Source organism: Strix uralensis, chromosome 2, assembly GCF_047716275.1.
Source record: "Strix uralensis isolate ZFMK-TIS-50842 chromosome 2, bStrUra1, whole genome shotgun sequence".
Lineage (NCBI taxonomy): Eukaryota > Metazoa > Chordata > Aves > Strigiformes > Strigidae > Strix > Strix uralensis.
The window spans coordinates 56,669,065-56,690,900 of record NC_133973.1 but is presented as its reverse complement, the minus strand read 5'-3'; the positions used below and the strand labels follow the sequence as shown (position 1 = coordinate 56,690,900).

General features: G+C 38.0%; 1 protein-coding gene across 9 annotated transcripts in view; it reads left to right on the top strand.

Annotated features, from left to right (window-relative positions):
• The window catches only part of TBL1X (transducin beta like 1 X-linked), a 201,189-nt gene that overhangs the window by 9,658 nt on the left and 169,695 nt on the right, over positions 1–21,836 (top strand). The window contains exon 1 of one of the 9 annotated variants that reach the window (XM_074858846.1): positions 19,134–19,152. The exons of 7 other annotated variants lie outside the window; for them this stretch is intronic. The gene's annotated coding sequence lies outside the window, so the exon portion shown is untranslated. Of the gene's footprint in view, positions 1–19,133; positions 19,153–21,836 lie in introns of those variants that run through there. One more of the 9 variants, XM_074858849.1, reaches the window with a different exon arrangement.

Sequence of the window (21,836 nt, the reverse complement as noted above, 5' to 3'; positions counted from 1 at the left end):
GTTCTTTGAAGTTTCTGCAGCTGACAAACATGGAAATCAAGATTTAGAGTCCAGTTTCTGTAAAATGTGCAGGAGCTGTGTTGGTTGTGTTGAAATTTACTTAGGCTTAATGTTTTGCAGTATAAAGTGTAAAACTTAGCAATTTGAGGTTGTAAATACATACACTGAAAAGTTGACTGGCTTAGATGGATGGTTGGAACCTGTGACTTTTTTCAGTCAAGTGCCATTAGTTTTTCAGGCCAATCCACATCAAAAGCTCTAAGAAACCCTAGCAGCAGCCACCCATAAAGCAGCGGGCAAGCAGTGGCAGGACGCTTCCGTTATTGCCTGTCTGGATCATGTATAGTCTGAAAACTGTTCTGCCAACTGTGACCTATCATATAAGAAGCCCGACACGTCAGGTCCGGCACCTGACGTTTGTCTTTTGCGTAAGGGTTACGAATGCCGTACCCTTTGTCGAGACCACGTGCCAGCCTCCCCATGCAGCAAGAGGTATATGCCCCCTGCGTTTGACATTGGCCGGAGGCTGGAGCTATACTTTCTCTAATCTGTTCAGCGATGAATCTCAGCAGCCTGGGTCTCATTGCATTGTACAGGCTGCAGCGCCAAGCCTACCTCAGCTGACTGGCTAATGCCAGGTAAGCAAAGCCTTCTGCAGGTGCGAGTCCTGCGGCCGGCGTGGTTGACACCAGGGAGGCTCAGTTGGAAGGTGGAAGCCTGACAGCGCACAGTGCAACGCTTCGTCCTTCGCATTAGATGCTGGCCATAGAAATAAATACAAAGGTTTCACTGCTCCTAAGTTCAAAAAAACCCTAGAATGGGTATGTCTGTGTACTGGTGATGTGGTGTGTGTGTTTTATTTTAATTTACTCTTTTTCTCTGGGGTAGTTGCTCAGTATTTGTCAACGGTGGATAAGGGAAATTCCACAGAAGGACAATTAGGTTTATTTTTCTAACCCTAAAAATAAATTTTCTGACTGAAGCTTTTTTCATTTCATGACTCAAACATTCTGCAAATAGTTGTTTTACATAAATATATAATTATTTGTGCTGTTAGCATTGTTTTAATTGTTATTTTTGTCTTTGGAAATACATATGGTTATTTCTCTGGTGTCTCAAGTGGAGTGAATATCTTGCCAGCCTATTTAACGTGCTAACGTATGTGAGAAAGTATGCCCTGTGGCCTGAAACATCATCTATGTATTTGCCAATTGCTTCAGTCTTTTAATTTCTGTTTGTATGCATTGCATTTGGTTAGGTTGAATTTATTATTGATTTCAACTGTTTGCAAATATTCTACTGACAGACCGTTTGCTTGTGTCTCCTTTGAGCCAGCATTTTACCCTCATTAGTCTATGGATGTGTTCTTTTGAGCGTTAGCCAAATGCATTCATAAAAATGGTAAAATTAAAAGAAAGGAAAAGTACCAGAGCTCTGTGACCTATTATTTGTAAACAACATTATGAAACTGCCTCTCAGTGTTTGACACTATACAATATATATATTTTTTTCTTTCAAGTTTTCCCTTTTTGTTCTCTCAGGTTTTCTGAGCTTCCAATCATATAAAGCCATTTGCTCAGATGTTTTAATTGCCTTTTTTTTTTTTTTTTTGGTACATTCTCGTTTGCTTTGTTTTTGAAGACTAAAGCTACTAGGTAAATAACAGCAGTAATATTTACCAGTTCTCTAATTCTGTAGTTTCAAACCATGACTTGCAAGCTGCTAGGGGACACAGGGACTGTTGTTTTAGAGATCTGTGTGGGGGGGCGGGTAAAAAGGAAGTCTATTGTCATTCTGTTCAAATTCACTGTACAAGGTATCTTTATAGGTCCGCAAATTTAAAGAGATTAAAAACCACTGATCTAATTATATTGCAAACTTCTTACGGATGTGATGATATCTATTTTTATGACTTACTGCTTTGTGGGTGTATATATCATTATGCAAGTAATAATCTTTGTTTTCACAGGAGGTAATTTATACCAACATTAAATTTTGGCATCAGTTTTGTTATATGGTGTAGATTTTTATGAAAATATCCCTTCTCTTTCATAGGACTGTGATCCGAATTCTCTGATAGAACAAGGATCTGGCTGATCTTTAGTTGCACAAAGAATAATCTAGAGAGGAGCATTCAGATTTCCTTAGTTTGTGTTTATCAGGACTGTCACACAGCAAGCCTGCTCGACTGATTTTTCTTTTCTTTTTTTTTGGGGGGGGTGTCTTATGGAGTACTGGTTTTGTTTCAGATTCCAGCTATTTATATGGTTCCATTGCATTTCAGTAAATCAAATACTTGCATATTAAAATGTCAGGAATTTTGTTATTTGATGTTACTACATTTCAGTTTTCTCCTCTGCTTGAGAGCCAGCACTCCTTGCTAATGTTAGGAGGCCTTAGGTAGAGGAGGTGTGTATGGTGAGAGTGGGGGTGGGAAGTAAAACAGGCTCTGGCTGTTTACACATTCCAGGCAACCATAGATCTGCTCTCTTTGAGGCCTGAAATATTTTCCTTTTCGCTATCAGTCTTGAAGATCTGGGGTATTTGGGCACACTGCTAATAAAAATAAATAGTAATGTGTTAATCTCTTAGATTGAAATGTAATAAACTGTATTTTACCATTTTGTGTGTGTGCATAAGAATAAAGATTAACAGCACTTTGTAATTAGAATATGACATTTTTAGAAATATTGAAAATTATGACTATTGCTATGCTTTCTTCAAGAGTTGCCTGTAAAAGGACAAAATAAATTTGACTCCTTCCTTCTTGCTAGCTTATTCCAAAGGGAAAGTCGCATAATCAAAATATTTTTACTAACTAGATTTTCTGTTTTCAACATGATAACCTTTGACTCAAGGAGCTGACGATGAGTCTCTCTCTCTGATTTCCATGTAATGCGTGTATGTACATGCATTTTTTTCATTTATTTTGAGGTGGGTTTAGTCTGCTTTGTAGTCTTTCATTTGATTATTCTGGTTTCCAGCACTTATGTTTCAGAGTTCTGACGAAATCAGATACACAAAGCCATCCACCTGCATGTGGTTTTTTGGGGTTTTTTTTTGAATATTGGAAATTATTTCCTGCAGCCTGCACTAAAATACAGACTGAGCAGGCAGGCAGATGAATAATGATTTCTTCCAGGTTCAGCATAATGTAATGAACAGACCTTCTGTTTATTATTATTATTATTTATTATCAATGTTTGTATACATGTGATTTCCTTCCCTGAAGCTTGCTTTCTTGGGTTTCTTAAAGCTGTATGCCGTGTGTGCCGTTTTCAGTTTTTCCCAAGAGGTGCAGTAATGCCACCTTGTCACTCCAGCAACTTGCTTTGTCATTGGGACTTGATGCGGCTCAACTTCTTACTGTTTCTGCTTTTAAACAAAATTTGTTGCCCTCCAGAAATATTTTCATATAATTATGACACAAAAAACAAGATAGTCCCACTGAGATAACAGCTGTTACCTTCAGTCTTAAGACCATCCTAGGCACATGCAGTGCAAAAGGTAATTCAGACTATACAGTTTTTTTTCCAAAGGCAGTTAATTGATTAAAACTTTCTTGCATAGCTGTGACTCTCATCTAATCACGTTTAGAGGCATTAAACCGCTTTCAGAAAAACTGTAGACTACTTGAGCTAGACCACCAGCAACTTGGATAAACATGGTAGTATCTCTCTCTTGACTGCATTTTTAGGAACAAAGTACTGCTTTCGTTACGTAGCGACCTGGATCTAAAGCCAGAGGTTGTTTGGGGTTGCTGTCAAGCGAGATCAGACTGTTGAGTTTAACTTAAATGGAAGTAAACACTAAGGTTACCTGCACCTCATTATTTCTGTGCTTTTATGAGAGACACTCAAGACTGTTTGTATACTGGCTATGGCTCATGCTGATTATGTTGTCAAAAATTTGTGTCTCTAGCATGTGTACTAGCTGGGTGCTTTAAGAGGCCAACATTTTGGAATATAGATATCTAAATAACTAGGTTGGTTTTCAAAAGCTTTGGGTAGGTACAGTTCCAGTTGAAATCAGGGGAATTAGTAGCTGCTTAGTGCCTGGATAAGTAATTAGTCTTAATCCAGGGGTGCATTATAACATTCTGACAACAGAAGATCACCTCCCTCTCTCTCCCTTAAGTTAAATAAAGTAGTATTTTAAAAAGTTTTTTGCAGAAGAAGATCCCACCTAGTGACTACTGCCAGGCTCTATATAGATGCATTTTTTTTTTCCATCTTCATGTGTTTCTTGAAAGGGGAAAATGATCGTCAGAAGCAGCTGCTCACATTTAAAATACGGATGACTGTCAAAGTGGTGTATGGTTTGTTTTGAAGTTAGGGGGTCTTTACTGTAAATCGGCAACAAGTTTGTTTCCCATATGTCTTTAGTTTTATTTAATGTAACAGTTGATATAGTGGGAAGATGTACTACTATTATAGTGGTGGCTTGATTTAGTATTTATTACAATTAATTACAAATATTTCCTACCTTAAAAAACATGAAAACATGTTTTGTGGTTGAAATAGTAGCAACTCAGAACCTTGTTCTTTTTTAATCAAACAAAAACCCTAAAGAAACAAGAATATGAGATATAGTGACCTAATGCAAAAAAACCCTCAAATGGTTCTAAAAATTAAACAGATTTAGATATTAATTATGTGTATGAATATCTAGAAATGAGTAGTATCAAATTATGAACTTTGGGAGAATTATATGCAAATTGTACAGGCTTGGAGGTTGTTTTTTTTTCTTCTCTAGAAATATCTGCAAGCTGGTTGAGGAGAGTTTAGTGGAAGATATTTATTAAAAGAAATTTGATGTGAAGAACAAAATGTGATGAACTGTTCCTATCCTCAGAGGAGTTCAGGAGCTATAAAATAGTAGCTTAGACTGCCTTCTTTCTCTTTTTGTTTAGGTTGAGAATGTGGGCCTGTTTAAATATCAACAATTAATTGTAAGCCACAGAAACTATGAAATGAAATTTTAGATGTACATTTAAAGTTTCGATTATCCTCTTCTTTGCTAGTAACAGTGTTTTACAGCCGATCACAATATAACAAGTTTGCATTGTTAACCTAACAAAACAGTCTGGGGTTAATTGTTCAACACTACAGATACTACTTAGTTACTTTATTTAGAATTGTTAATTACTACTTATTATTCTTTGTTCCACAAAACTTCTTAAAAATCGTAGTTATGAATCTGGCTGATGCAGTAAAAAAATAGAAGTGAACAGTAGGGACCCACAGGAGCATGCAACTTATGATGAAAAGAGGCCATTTTAGTACTTCATTTATTTCTTCAGCCCCAGTGATTAATGAGTAATGCCTGCATTTACATAGTTGTACTAGCATCAGACTTTGTATCTTTATGGGCCTCTGTTCAAATTAGGGAGGAACCTCACCTTCCTAAAGTAAGTGTAAACATAATAGACTGTAGTATATCAGCAAGCTACTGTTTCAAGAGACCTTTCATAGTTAAATAATGAAGAAAAGGAGTATAATTTGGTCCTTGGCAGGACAAACACCTCACCCAACTGACAGATTTTTGTTGGTCTTTTGCAATTCCTGTTTCAAAAAGGTTTCTTTCACAATTGGTTTCACAGTTTTTGAACCTGATAGTTTCAAAGCCTATTCTAGGCTAGTCTGCTTCCTGTGAAGAGTGATGTTTGGTGAGGTGTTCGTGTATGCCACATCACACTGGTGAGAAGTAAATTGTGTTTTGATCCTGCAGGTCTTGCTTCACTTATTAGATTTTATGTTCCTTGGCGGGGGCGAGGGGGTGGGGGGGTGGGGTTGGGGAGCAGGGGTCAAGGGGGCGGGAAGAGAGCGAGAGAATCAAACAACAGTGGTGATACCGTATGGTTTTATCGGAGAGGCAGGCACACATGCCAGCTTTCCCCCAGGTTTGATCTTCTCCAGCGTTCCTATCAGTGGTAGGTCTGGTTGAGGCTGGTAGCAAAACGGTAGCTTAAAGAGGCCGTGATCTCTTGGAAGGTAAGCATTTAAGCATTTACACAGCACTGGTTTTCAGCCTTTAATTGAGAAGTGGCCTTTCTGAAAGAGGAAATTGGTTCTGCAAGTGTTGATAAATTGCTACAAATTGTCACGTTGATGAATCTTTAAAGAAACCAAACAAATGAAAATAAACCAAAGAAAAAAAACAAACAAAAAAACCCTCAACATCCCTCACCAAACCAAAATTAAGCAGATGACAGACTTGTAACTGAGCACTGAGGGTTGTCTTAGGACGTAGGTGCTTACATTTTGAATTGATTGTCAATTGTCAGCTTGATGTGTGTGGGAGGTAAAGTGAACTTTTCATGAGATATATTCTCATAAGAACAGTTGCTATTCAGGTATACTTAGGTGTATGTTTGGGGAGAAGGGAAATGACATATTAGTGTTTTCAAGTCTTCTAAATCAAAGAATTGCCTCACTTCTTTTAAGCAGTACATCTTTAGATCATATCCAGTTCTTTGGCTGCTGGAAAGACATACTTAATTTTCCAGTAAATACAGTTTTCTTATTTTACAAAACTGTAATTTTGTCATTATAATTGCAAGCATTTTAATTAAAATGCTGATGATAAAAAGAGTATTTATATAAAGGAGTTGATTATGCCTGATACAAGATCAAAATTAGGCCAAAATTTTGATGTACTCCATCGTGCTTCCTTACACAGACATGTATGACTTTATTCCAGTTGTTTCTGTAATACCTTGCAGACCATTTCAGGAGTTGTATGATTGCCAGTATTGTACAGGTTGACACTGATCTAAAAAGGAGCTGTGTTTAGAGCCAAGAACTGATCTTTTTGCCAGTTACAAATATGTCTCTTTCCTCCTTGAACTTGCCTCAGTGTAGAAGTAAACTTAAAGCCATTTCCCCAGTAATATCTAGCCTTCCAGTTCTTAAACATTAAAACCAAAGAGCTGTTAACTGCATTTTGATGAATATGTTTAAGTTGAATCTTACGGAGTTTCACTTTAAAAAAAAAAAAAAAAAAAAAAAAAAAAAAGACTTCCCTTCCAAATATATTTGTATAAATAATGACTATTTTTGTGAAATACGTGTCTTTATTGTAAGCCAGACATTTCCTTCATATAGGATATGGCCATAGATATTCAATATTTATGTCTGTGCTTAATTGCACACATAATTTCACAGAATTAAGTAGCAGTGCTCGCGTGCAGAAAGTTTGCTCTATGTGTATGTTTAGGGCTTGGCCTCATATAATCTCATAAGAATTTCCTGTCTGGAGTAGAAATGTTTTAAAATCCATTTTACTTGTACTTTGTAGATTTTAAAATACAACCCTCAGTAACTAAAAGCTTTCAATGAGCAGTGAACAACTAGTTGCTGGGCCTTGTGGTTCATCTTTGTGATTCATGTTTTACCTTTGTTCATGTACTCAGTGAAGACTGGGTGAAGGGATCTTTGACTGCCACCGGCAACGCTCTTAAGGAAGAACAAGTCTGTGAGGCTTCTATGTAAATAATGTGGCATTTAGTAATGAGAAAGTTAGCAACTCTGTTAATTGCTCATGAGACATACCTATGTAGAATTGGGCTTTGAAAGTTTCTTTCAAGTAATCTTCATATCTCCAGTGTGAATTTTATATCCACTAGCAATGCAGACTCATTCTCCAACTAAAAGTAAAAAATGCATATTCCAAACATTGTCTAGTCACAGTTAGCTCTTCCTGTTATAGTCCTTAGAGAAGCTAATGCTCCCCTTCTGAGATGAAGGAGGCCTGTCACGAAAGGAATGAAATAAATTATAGTGGTATTCAAAGGATAAAATGAAAAGACAGGTGTGGAGATCACAGATGAAACTTTAGTCAGATGAAGAAAACAGTTGTAAATATGCAGTCTAGATCATAATGTAGGAAAAATGGAACTCATGTAGTTCCCAGAGAGTGTACAGGTAGAGTTTGAGTGGTTTATAAATATTTGGGTACTTTTTCCCCTCTTTCATTGAACACAGGATTTTTCAAAGGCTTTCTGTCTAAGGTAGGCACTAGATTTCATTTACTAAGCCGTTTTTCGTATTGCTAGGATATGTTGTTTATCATATTTTTCCAAAATTGCTTTGCGGTCAGTCTGTTGGGCTCTTGTCTTTCATGTGTCCCCCGTACTGGGGTCCAGCAGGCCTGCCCTGACAGAAGCCACGTTCACAAGCTGCTGGGCATTGCAGGCCAGCTCTCAGTGTCACGGCTAGCTCCTCGCTGCTCACGCGTGTTGGTGCACACAAATCTCCTCTGACTCGGATAAAGCATCTTCTGGGACAGTGTAACACATTTGGTGGAGCCTTTGCACCTCTCCCCGAAAAGCATGAGGAAGAAAAACTTACACAGGTGTTTACTGTGGCAAAAGCCATCTGTCAGAAGATGTTTTGGGAAGGCAGGGAGGAGGTTAACTGCAACAATATGAGGCAGCAAGGCAAAATTTGTGTGGCACAGCCATATGGCTGCTGAAGTACTGCTGTCAAATCCCTTCCTGTTGGTGGGTGAGGAGAGCTGGGGTGCACCCTGTGGGAGGATGGGCTTGGAGGTGTCACACCTTGGGGCAGGCGGGCAGCCTTCTGCATGGTAGGGACTGCATGGGGGTGCCCTCCTCCTCTCCTGCTCACTGGCAAGGGCTGTCCGTTGGCTGCGGCTATTGCTTGATGCAATTAGTTTTTATTGACTAAGACGGCCTTAATAGGTTTCGTTTATGTACCTTGGTTTTATTGCAGTTTAACCCTCTTAAGTACCCAGGAGGCTCCTAAAATAACAAAGATACTATTAATTAGAAGCTAAAAGGAACATAAGCTTTTAAACAATACTTTCTTTGCTCATCTTTTAATACATGTATGTATTTAAAATTACACCTTCAATCTTGGAGTTGTCCAACAGCTAAAATGTTTTGACAAGTGATAGCTGAGGTTACTATAAAAAAGAAATATATGCAATTCTCCTTTTTTTCCTTCCCTTTTTGTTTATTTTGCATATTTGAGACCCTGTTGTCACAGTCAGTTTCATTGCAGTCCTCCAAGGTCAGTGTTTTTCCCATCCAGTCTGTTGGATGTTTGACCCAATAGTGAGGATACTTTTTAAATAGTAAGAATAACATGAAATTATTTTCAAATCCATAAAAGCAAACATAAGGATTAGGACTGATTTACCCTCAGAAACTATTCTACCCCACTTGTTTGAAATTGAGCAGATTTCACACCGATGGTATCATTTAAAATGGGGGAAGAGAGAGAGAAGAAATAGCAACAGCTAATTGAAAGACCTTACAGCTAAAAGCCTAATGTGTAATAGAATAGTTTTCTGCCGTTTGTGCAATCAGCAACAAAAGAATAAAGACAGTTCATTGGACTAGAAGCTAAATTTCTGGTGAAATGAAAATTTATCTGGTTTATTTTACTTTTAAAAATACATTGTTTGCTTTTCTGCTAATGAGTGCATGCCAGGTTATTGTCTACCAGTTACCATTCTAGTCCAAATCGGAATTGAAGTTGGCAGAACATAAAGGAAATTTCAAGACCGCAAAATATCATCATCTAGAGCTTCATTTACTGTATATTTTTGTAACTTCAAAATTATAATAGATCGAGGAACAGGCATATTAGGGTCACCAGCACAATATGGTATTCGGTTCAAATAACTCCCATTTTTATGGATGCATCCTATTTAAGTGTTGATTAAAATCTCAGTATTAACTGCTTTTAAAAATAAAATTCAATTGTCTTATTAAAAATACAGCTGGTTAGAGTGGAATACTAGTACGGACTTCTCTGAAACTTGTTTCTTGCCCATTGTTTTGAATTTACTATTTCTGCACAACCAGTGCCCAGTTAACCAGTAGTAGAAACTGAATAGCTGAAGATGAAGTCTAGAGGACAATGACCATTTCTTACCCCTCAGTGAGGAAGTACATATAAAGCACTGTGCTTTTGCCTTGTGAAATGGCCTGACTGGCTATTGTGGTGTGAAACATTACATTATTTATGTGTTTTGATAAGCTGACAAGTATAGCCATTTCACTGGATCTTAACTTGGCTTGCCTGAATGTAAGAGTATGGAAAGGTTGAGAGGAAGAAGAAACTGAAATCATCAATTTGTGTGCCCTTGGCATGTTGATGAGTATGGCTAGAGTGACTTCTTCCTGATTTCAGCAGAAGCCTGAGTTTGTATGGTGAAAATTAAATGGTAGGTCAGTCCAGAAACTTTCCTTGGGCAGTACTAACGAGCTTGGGAATCTTGAGTTGGTATGCATCACCTGTCTTAAGTATTACTGATGTTTTCCGAAGAAACAAAATTTATGTGGCTTACGTGGAAGGGATCCCTAAGATTCATCAAGTCCAACTCCCTGGTCCTCACAGGACTACCTAAAACTAAACCATAAGACTAAGAGTGTCATCCAGATGCTCCTTGAACTCTGATGGGCTTGGTGCCACAACCACTTCCCTGGGGAGCCTGTTCCAGTGACCAACCACCCTTTCAGTGAAGAACCTTTTCCTAATGTCCAACCTGGCATTGTCTCTGTCTGTCCTTCCCTCCCATAATAGAACCCCTGGCTCTGTTAAACAACATCAGCCACATTCAACAGAGTATTAGTGTGCTCAAAGATATGGGATTCCTGCAGGTAGATGAAGGAGACCAAAGTCATGCCACTCCCTCCCAAGATGGGAAGAGCGCAGCTCTTGGTTCATTCTGTGGTGCAGCAACCAACTTAGCAGTTGAGTATGTGCATACTTACTGACTGGCCAGGCAGTATGTGGCATAATGGTCTGGGTTATAGCAGAGGTTTGTGAGACTTTACAGCAGACATGGGATATGAAAGTGTAAAAAAGCAGATTACTTTAGTTCTGCTGCTTATAGAGCAACATATTTATTCGTTATGTGGGCTGCAGTCTGGTGTGAACTTAATTCAAAGGCTGTTGCAAATGCTTATTTGCAGAAGGGGTATGAACTTACTCTTTTTAAAAATAGGCTTTTGACTGTAATTGTGAAAAGCAGATAAAGTTATAAATCCATCAGTGAACTGACTATTTTAAACCCATCTAGTCATGTTTCCAGAGATTAGATTTTTACAAATGAGATATTTTTAGATGGATGAAATGAGCATATACCACATGCTAGAGGTGTGAAGCAGCTTTATAAGTTGTAAGTTTAAAACCTTCTATTTATGATATGATGTTTTGAAATCTAATGGTGTACAGTATTTGTCATGTAGTGTATCATTATAGAAATATAACACAGTTCTAAATGTCTGCAGAATTGCTGTGCTGAAGTGAAGAATCATCAGATAAATTTATTGTGTACCAAGCAACCAGAAAATTTATAACGATAATTAAGACTTCTTATGTAGTTAATTTCTGTAACACTTGCATAAGACTCTTTGTTACTAAGCTATGTACAAAAATGTGTATAAATTCATTTGAGATATTGGTGTGTGATGTGCAATACATAAAGACTTCTTGGTTTTTAGACCACGTTTTCACCCTAACCCACAGTAGGAATGTGGATTTTCTTTACATTTTTATTTTGTTTGTTTTCTATTATGGCCCAACTGGTGTTTTAAAATATAGCTTGTATATAACAAAATGCCTACCTCCATCAGTATGTACATTTTGGAAATTAATTGTGATATGGTTCTCATCCAGATTGGTCCTAAGAGGGCAAACCACATCCTGGGGTGCATCAAACACAGCATAACCGACCGGGCAAAAGAGGTGATTATTCTGCTGTATTCAGTGTTGGTGCGGCCTCACCTGGAGTCCTGTGTGCAGTTCTGGGCCCCACAATTTAAGAAGGATGTGAAGGTCCTTGAATATGCCCAGAGGAGGGCAACAAAGCTGGTGAAAGGGCTAGAAGGAATGTCCTGTGAGGAATGGCTGAGGACTTTGGGCTTGTCTGGTCTGGAGAAAAGGAGCCTGAGGGGCAACCTCGTTGCTGTCTACAGCTCCCTGAGGAGAGGAAGTGGAGAGGGAGGTGCTGAGCTCTTCTCCCTGGTACCCAGTGATAGGATGTGGGGGAATGGTTCAGAGCTGCACCAGGGGAGGTTTAGACTGGACATTAGGAAGCATTTCTTTACAGAGAGGGTGGTCAAACACAGAAACAGTCTTCCTAGAGAGGTGGTTGATAACCACCAATAACATGCTTTAACTTTTGATCAGCCATGAATTGGTCAGGCAGTTGGGCTAGATGATCGTTGTAGGTCCCCTCCAACTGAAGCAGTCTATTCTGTTCAGTTCTGTTCTTTAGCATTCTTTAGCTATGGAACTCCTGTTAATTTTGTTACTAGACCTGTAGAGCTTGCTATCTCATAGATCAGGCTGAACATACATCCTATAACCACACACAACACAGAAGAAAATAAAAAACTACCCAGGCATTCCTTTAGACTGGGACTTGATAGAAAGCGTGCTTTGAGTGTGGGAACGTGACAGTTCAGGCATTTTGGAACATCCACTCTTGGCAGTCAAGTCAAAGAGTTTGTTACAGTCTGTTCTTGATATTGTTTTTCCATGCTTAAGAAGCTTTATGCTTCAGTAATGATAACAGTGTAAAAACTAGTGTGATAGTCTAGTACCACCTGTGTAGATGGGGCTGTTCTGCCAGAGGTGCTGCCATGTTTGTTTGTTTGTTTTAATTCAGTTGTAATCTGTTTAAAGCTTGGTCCATTTATCTGTCCCCTTGCTGTAAGCCAGCAAGTATCAAGTGGTTTGAACCACGTTATATTGGATTATAAAATCCTTCTCTTGTAATGAGGTGTTTATTCTTAGCAGTGATTACAGAAAATGTAATAGACATAAATGTATGACTTTACACAGAACAGGGGGAAAGAGTTTGTGACATGACAATATAGTGGATGACTGAACAGCTCTTTTTGTTCCATTTCAAGTGTAATAAGCAGCACATTCTGAAAGCATGCAGATCGTCCCGCAGAAAATTTGCCAAACTTTTATTTTGGAGATGAGATTATATTGGTAACTGGAAGAGAGCTCAAGAGAAAAATTGGTTGTCCAGGATTAAGCTCACCATCTGTGATGATGATCTTTCCTGAACTGACATGTCCAGGGTGTGACCAGCACTTGCTTTTGTTTTCTCATCATGCTGATTTAATTACCTGTATTTAGAATGAAATCCTTTAAAACTGAAAAATCATTACATTACTTTGCACCCTTTTTGAAATGCTACACCCTCAACGAGTTATTTCCCTCTTGCTAGGTATAGCAGTGAAGAAATGGTGCTTTAAGTGACGCACTGTGTGGTTGGATGGGATGTGATCCATGGATGGAATGGTTAAAACTTGAAAGCCTCCCTTCACCTGCTTTTGCTTTCTACCCATTTCTCTGAGGAATTACTAACAGGTGCTGAAGGCACAAGTGCTGCATGGCCCTGAACTCTTAATGCACAAAGAAAAGATCAAACATACTTTTTTCTTTTTTTAAAATAAAAACCACTGGAGTTGGAATTTGTTGTGACTGAGGACTAATCTGACAATACTTACTAGATTTTAAGTGAGAGTGAAATATAACTGTTAACAATCGCATCAACTGTTGTTTTTCAATCTGTTTTTCATGTCCTACCACAGGGAGGACACTAGCAGAATGAGGAGGGATCGAGAAACTATTTTAATCAAATGTTAAGCACTGTTGAGAGAGGTATGGCTGGGGGTGCTGCGCTCAGAAAGAGATACAGACACTCTTCTAAAATAAGTAAGATTATTTTCCCCTCCTTTTTTTCTTCATATCAGTGCTCATCCCATCCTCCACATCATGTTTGTTAGGCTGAAGATTTTGAAAAGATAACATTTGTTTTCTCTCCATATCAAGATCTCAGTCCCATCTGCGTTGACATTTTAGCTTTATGAGGGAGAATGCATTATGTAAAGTTTCCATTAGCCTGCAAAATATTAAGTGTTGAAAATATGAGTTGTTTTTGGTGAGTGAAGCAGAGCAAGCCACGGAGATGATTTGTACTTGTCAAAATTAGATAAATTTGGTTTTTTTTTTAAAGTTAGACAGAGAATTTAGCCTACCATGACTTTCCTTCCCTTTACCTTTGTTCAGAAAACGACATACACTGAACAAAGGCCAAGTTCTTAATAACACAAGTGAAAGCATAACTATAATTTGTAGTTGGGAATACTGTGAGTAGCATATGTGGCCGTACATTCCTTTGGCAAGATGTTATTCACATTCTCCTTGAACATATAATTATGTATCATTGCTTAATAAGGAGAGAACTTCTTTGTCAAACATTTCTCTGTAGTGTTAAGCTTTCAAACTGCGTATTGTAACAGAATGTTTTGGAAGGTATCAGGAGATTCAACTGCTGCATTTTTTTTCCCAATGGGTGATAACATTGCTACAGTATTAATTGTAGTCTAAAATAGGTAAAAGTATAATATGCAGTAGAGTATTTGTGCACAAGTAGTACAGGAATATAAATGAAATCTGTCTTGACATGCACTCATGATAACATTTTTCCAGCTTGTTTACAAAATGAAAGAATATCTGTCTCTGGTAGAAAATTCTATGTTTAAAGCAGTCTCCCACTATCCTTTGAAGTGTTAAATCCTCCTAGGTTTCATTTTTTTTGGCACAAGAGTAGTGGATGTTTAAGAAGCCAACAGCATTAGCTTGCACAGGAGCATTCCTGTCTTATTTTTGTTTCTAGGTCTGTTTCCTGTGTTGGGGGAAGGGGAATGAGAGCACAGCTGCTCCCAAAGTTCAAGATGAAGCTGTTTCTTTAGTGTGTTTTAAGCCTTGGTCACAGTTTCTTACTGGAAGTCTTTAAATGAGCTTTAGTCTGATCTTCAATTGCTCTTTTATAGGCATGAAATCTCCCTCCTTCTCCCCTCTTTTCCCTCACCCTCCATCCCAGTCCCCAACAACTAAACCCACTCACTAATAAAACAAAACTGCTGATTATCTGCAAAATAAATAACCAAGAGAACCCTCAGAAGCAGAGCACTTTGACGTACATGTTTCTGAGACCAAGTAGATAATTGGTTCAGCATCAGCTTGACGGAGTGATTGATCAATATTTGTTCTGAGATTTTTTTTTTTTTCCCTTGTTTTTAAAATGTTGATACTTGCCACCACAAAAGATTGGCTGCTTTGGATACCAAAGCTGATCCCATTGAACCTTTATTTCTCAGATAAGCTGAACATCACAGAGAAGAAGAGATGAATTTTCTGCATGGTTATTTATGGTACCTCCAGTAATTCAGATGGAAGAGTAACAGCCTATTCCTCTCTTATATTTCCTTATACATATTTCAAACAGTCTTCTATCTGAATTTTGGCATACATATTCTCCGATCAGAAACCTAATTTTTCATAGTTTTACAAACAAATGAAAGCACCTCCTTCTTCTGTTTGTTCAGTTAACATTTTTATTGGCCTGTGTTGCAATCACATGTGTATAAAAGGAATAAACGAAGCTTGCTATTGGAAGAATACTGGTGTTGCAGCTATTTTCTTTCATGCACTGGTAGGACTTTCTGTTGAGGTACCTTTGCTTACATAGACTAAAATGTTTGGGTGACAAGGAAAAGCACATATTGTTGGTTGTATTTGATTTTCCTACTTGAGAGCAGCTTGATGGTTGATATAGCAAGGGTGTGTTTTGTTTAAAATGTAGACTAATGGGAAATAAAAATGTTGTTGCCTCTGAGAGGCATGTGGCCTGGGAGAACAAGTACATAGATGGAAGTTTTCAGCATGGCTCTTTCAAAATCTGAAGGTAGTTTAATCCAAAAAGAGCTGACAAAGGAGTTAATGTTGGACGCTTACTGTTGATTTAGAAAAGTTTTGGCATACCAGGAAGATAATAGAAACCTGGATGAGTGCCAGTAGTTAGTATATAAGCCTGAATACTGATCTAGGTAAAATGATGGAATAACTGGTGTAGGACTTGATTAGTAAAGGACAGAGGAAAATCACAGGATATTGCAAATGCTTGTCAGCATGAGTTTGTTAAAAATAGGTCTTCTTACACTGCTACCCTTGCCATGTTGTCAAGGTGCTTATACATTGGGCTCTTGACAAAGTAGTAGTGTGAAAATACTCATTTAAACTTCTGTAAGGTGTCATGGTTTGAGCCCAGAGGGCAACTGAGCACCACACAGGTGTTTACTCACCCGTTCCCCCTCAGGAATGGGAAGGAGAAAATGAAGAAAAAGGCTGGGGAATCGAGATGAGGACAGAGAGGAGTGACTCACCCATTATGGTTAGGGGCAAAAGACAGACTCGTTAGGGGAAGAAAAAGAACATTACTTTAATTCAAACACTAACAATAACACCACTTGACAGAGTGGGACAGTGAGAAGCACTACCATATCTTAAAAAAAAACACCTCCCCTCACCCCTCCCTTCTTCCCAGACTCAGTTTTGTTCCCAATGTCTCTACTTCCTCCCCGCCCACAGCGCAGGGGGCAGGGAATGGGGGGTGCAGTCAGTCCTGCCACTCCTTCCTCCTCAGGGGGAGGACTCCTTGCATTCTCCTCTGCTCTGGCATCGTGTCTTTCTCACAGGAGACAGTCCTTCATGAACTTTCTCTGGCATGAGTCCTTCCTACGGGCTACAGCCGTTCCTGTGCTGCTCCAGCGTGGGTCACCCCCACGTGTTGCAGTCCTTCCAGTGCCGAACTACAACAGAACTACAACAGCGGGGACTTCTTCTCACAGAGTCCCAGCCTTCTTTGGGCACAGCCGTCTGCTCTGGTGTGAGGTCCTCCTCAGGCTGCAGGCTAATCTCTGCTCCACAGTGGACCTCCACGGGCAGCCGGGCAGCAGCCCTGCCATCTCGCCACAGGATACAAGGGAGGGGCTCTCTGCTCCGGCGCACCTCCTCCTCCTTTCTTCCACTGACCTGGTGTTCTCACAGATGTCCTCCCTGCAACTCCCAGTTCCTTCTCCCAGGTTCCCCTTCTTAAATACATTATCGCAGAGACAGCCACTGTCGCTAATTGGCTCGGCCTTGATCCAAAGGTGGGTTCGACTTGGAGTTGGGGGAGCTGCAAGAAGCTTCTCACAGGGGGTCGCTGCTATAGCCCCCTCCCCCAGTACTGCCACACACAAACCCAGCACAGTGAGGTCACTCCCTTGATGCTATTTGGCATTTTCATGAAGAAACAAGGACAATGAATGGTTAGAAGGACCCTAAGTAGCTGAATCAGACCTAAAGGAGGATGAATACAGTTATATCTGAGGTCCTTGAGTACCTGTGTGTACCAGTGGGTTGCCAGTGCCCTTGTGAAAATAATCACAAAGTTTAGAGAGGATTCAAAGACTGAGAAAATAATAATGAATGGAGCAAATTGCTGAGTGACTGTGCTTGTCAAACTGGGCAAAACAAGATCGTTGCTTTAATATAGCAAATGTAACATTGTGCAGCAAGAGACATAGGACTTTGTTTTAGAGTAATAGACTCCATCCTGCGTAAACATCTGCAGCCAAAGGGTTGACATGATCTCAGGGGTACATGAGCTAGAAAGTTTGGGAATGGGAAGGGAGGTGATACTCTGTCTGGCACTGAAAGGACTAAGACTGGATTGTTTTCTATAGTTCTAGTGTCCATAAGTAAAGAAGAAAATAGATGAAGCTTTGAAGAAGAGTCAGAAGAATGATTAAAGGGTGGAAACAAGCCTTAAGTAAAAAGGTTCTTTGAGTTTAAGGTACTGAGCTTAACAAAAAGCTAAAAGGTGTTCTCTTTGAGCCTTCATAATGTGTAAATCTCTGAACTTCTGGTGTTTAATTCTAACTGGGAGAATAATGGAGCCCCTCTATTCTGATTCCAGTTCTGTCATGTCTTGACAGGTTTAAAAGCTTCACAAATTTTATATATAATAAGGGCTTAAGAGCATTCAGTGAAGTAGTTAAATATAATTACCTGATTCTATAGACATAGAAACTGGGATAAAGTCACATGGTTTAGTTCTTCCTCTGAATTTCTTATGGAGTACATTTACAGAAATCTCAGTGTAGGGGTATTTTCTAATTGTGTTGTCCCTCAAAATGGTTCTGTGAACTTTCCAAATTCTGGGTAATGAAGTTATTTTTTTTTTAAAGAGAATTTATGTTTGTTACATGAACTCTGATTTTTGTGGAATTATATTAGTACCTGTGATCCTAAAACTGAAATTCAGTGGCAACTAAGATGAAAGTGAAATCTAGGGAGTTTGATAATTATCTGATAACTGCAAAAAGTGAACAGTAGTATGCATAATAAAAATATATTAAAATACTTTATTTAATAGTCTGATGACACACATACATACCCATATATGGGTTACTTGGAAAAATCAAACAGGTGAGATTGGTATGGACTATAGCAAATTATAGAGAAAGACTGCGAAGTCAAGGTATGTGTGATAGAGTGAGGCATATTGGAAATATACCTAAAAGAACCCGTTGTTCTTCTCTTAACTTTCAAAAATGCATCCTCTTATTTATAATGGAATCAGTATATCACCCAGTATGTATATTTGTATATATAAATATATATGTTATTTCTGTGGAAATGAAAATATTTTTTCTTCTGTATTAAGACATGCCATGTGCTGATGTTGGAGAAAAGTTTTATTGCTGTTTCTTACCATTAAAATATATATTAAAGAAGAAGTAATACAACTCCTAAATTATTACTGTATATTTTGCATAAATGTTCATTATGCGCTGTCTTTTACTATATAAGTAGCAGGAGGCAAATAATGAACTAAATAATTAATGCAGTACACAGTATAGTGTTTTCAAGCAAAGTGCTTACGGTTACATAAAGCAGGAGAAATATAAGTGAAACCCAAAAATATGAAAAAAAAAAAAAAAAAAAAAAAAAAAAGACTGGAACCAACTGGAACCAAAGGAACAAGGCATGGAAATAAGATCTGAAAGTTGGTATGTAAGCAATTTTCATATTACTACATAAATATATATATATTTAAACAGTTTGACTAATCTTTCTCAATTTGAATTTTCTCAAGGATATCTGAGTACTCGCTATCCTATGTCAAATGAATTATTTTTCAGGTATAAACTTGTCAGCAGATGTTCCAAGGATCCAGTCTGCTTCCACCCTCATGATATGATGGGGTGTGGTGCTTAAAACTTGGCTACTCTATACCTGGGAAGAGTGATTCAACTTTAATTAGGTCAGTCTTTTAATGTCAAAACCCTCAAGCCTTCCACTGTCCCAACAGCTGCATGACAAGAAATTAAACCCACTAATCCCATTGCTGTGTGCGTATACATGAACTCTTGGAACTTCAGTGTTGCGAGAGCTGTAAAACCAGAACTGTTTATGACACCAACAAATAAATAACACCAGGTCCTGCCTTCAGCGCCTCTTCTGAACTCTTAACAACTGAGCAAAAAAGTTCCAAGCACATTACAAATGGTAATAGTCTTTCAAATTATAAGAATATTGAGATCACATGTTTGTAAAAAGTGTTCAGCAGATGATCCAATTCAGTGCTAAAGTTTGTGGGTTCAGCCCTGCAGCCTGACATAGAAGTTGTGGCTAATTAAACCTGAACTAACTTAGCTGCTGTGTCAGAATTATGTCATTGGTCAGAGCCTTTCTAACTCATTCCAGGTGAAATGAGGCTCCTTTTTTCTTTTCTAGCCATTGTTACTTTAAAAAACAAACCCAAAATATGAAATGTACTGTAATGTTGTTGTCTAATGGGAAAATTTTCTCAGTTGTGTATAGATGGGGGATGATTGGGTGTGTAGAAGTTCTTTAGGACTTGACTGAATTTTGCTCTAAATGTTGTGTATGTTGTGCGCTTGTCACAACAGTCATTAGTATTACAGGTAATAGAGGTGGAACATGTAAATATGGCTGTGGTTGTGCAAGTCTGTTTTAAAATACCATATTCAGTTGCGTAATACTTCTGAATTAATATGACATTTTTTTTTTTCCACTCAGGAGTATTTTTTTTACACCTCAATAATACAAGCAGAAAACCACCAATTTAAATTGCCATGGAGGTTCCATAGAATCTGTATCATTATTTGAAGGGAAGGGGGGAAAAAAAAATCCAGAAAGGAGTCTCATTTTTTCCTCCACATTTTTTATGTTCTTAGACCACAGCAGAGTTTTGGATGTAAATAATTCATTTGATGTTGCATGTATTTTGAAACAAAACTTCTCACATGCAGATGTGTTTTAATGTTGACAGTTATGCTTCTATCCTACTTCTGTTTAGTGCTAACCTGTCTCTTTCAGTCTGCATACTTCTGTAAGATATGTGCGGGGGGGGGAGGGTGACGTACCTACCTTCTAAACTCTTCTGTGATTCATAGCAGTATGTGAAGAAAATGGCAGGACCCAATGATACGGCATCATATATAATTGTTGTCGTCTTTGCTCTTGGTATACTTTCTCTTCCATTTTTCCTCTTCGTGTTTTCTGGGCCAAAATGTAGGTGTTACTCTAATTTTGCCCCTGTCCACTGGCTATCCTCATAGATGAAATTAATTCCTTTTCTAGAGGTCTTGAAGACTTCTATCCTAAATTTCAAGGTGCTCAGAGATTAAATCATAATATTATGCAGGATGTTATTCAGTGACTTCCTTCCCATCCTTACTTTTTTGGAGAAGCAGGGATAAGGCCAGGGGCAGTAATGCCCTCCCCCCAGCCTTTATTTTAAAATTCAAATGTTTTTTTAAACTAGATTCAGTCAGACACCAACCATGGGGAATGCTAATATTTTATTTTGTTTTTTTCTTTTATTATGAATTGCACTGTAAAGCTGGTATTTTAAAATTCAACACTAAAAATGAGACAACCAAAATACTTAATTTTCATTCAAGTTATCTGTCTCAATTATCATATTGATTGCTTTGCTTGGACCATTTCTACAGCATTAAGCATGTATGATACTAATTTAAAGTAAATTATTGAAAATACACTATGTTTTGTAATATATATCTTTCAACTTAATTTACATCGTACCCCTTAGTAATTATTTTTGCATTTCTTCCATCAAACTTCTGCAAGATATGTTCTAAAAACCATTTATTTTCCTATTTATTCATGGAAAATGTTCTTACATCAAAATTTCTAACCAGTTGTACTTAAAATTGTTTTAGCAGCTAAAATGATTTTTCATTTTATGGGCATTGAATAACTACTTTACATTTATGTCAGAAATAATAATAATAATAAAAAATATTCCTGGCGTCAAAAGGTACCACACACCATCCCTCTTTATACCTTTTCCTAAAACCTATCTGCTTCCAGTATGGACTGAGATACCATGGAGCCTCTTGGTATGTTTATGAGTGCTATGGATAAGTGTTCACAAGGAAGTAAAGCTGTCCTGTGATTTCCATGTGTCTCTCATGTTAAAATGCATTACAAAGAAAAAATAGATAGTTTTGTATTATATACTTAGCTTTCATACAGCTGTGGATGTTACTGCTGAAGACAGTACTTTAAAAAAAAATCCTGACTTCTAATTTTGTTTGTCTAGTCTCATACAAGCTATTATCTGTGCCCAGTGGATTCAACAGTGAACCATATTAATTCTGGAAATGGCTTTAAGCTGTTCATCCTTGCTGGTTGTATAGGTGCAGTTCAGTTACCAGAAATCACTAGGAAAATTATTCCTGTTTGTTCACAAATTTGTCAGCTCCTTCTAGCAGGTGGTCCTGTTAAAGCACAGAGAGCTAATGATAACAAGAGAACTTACTAAAAAATAACATAGTGTGGCAATGGTAAAACATTGTAAACTTCTGTGTGCTACAGTTTTGTCTGTCTCCTTAGCACGAAATAAAGTCTCTCAAATGTAGCTTTACTCCAGAATACGTCTGTGATGTACAACTGAAT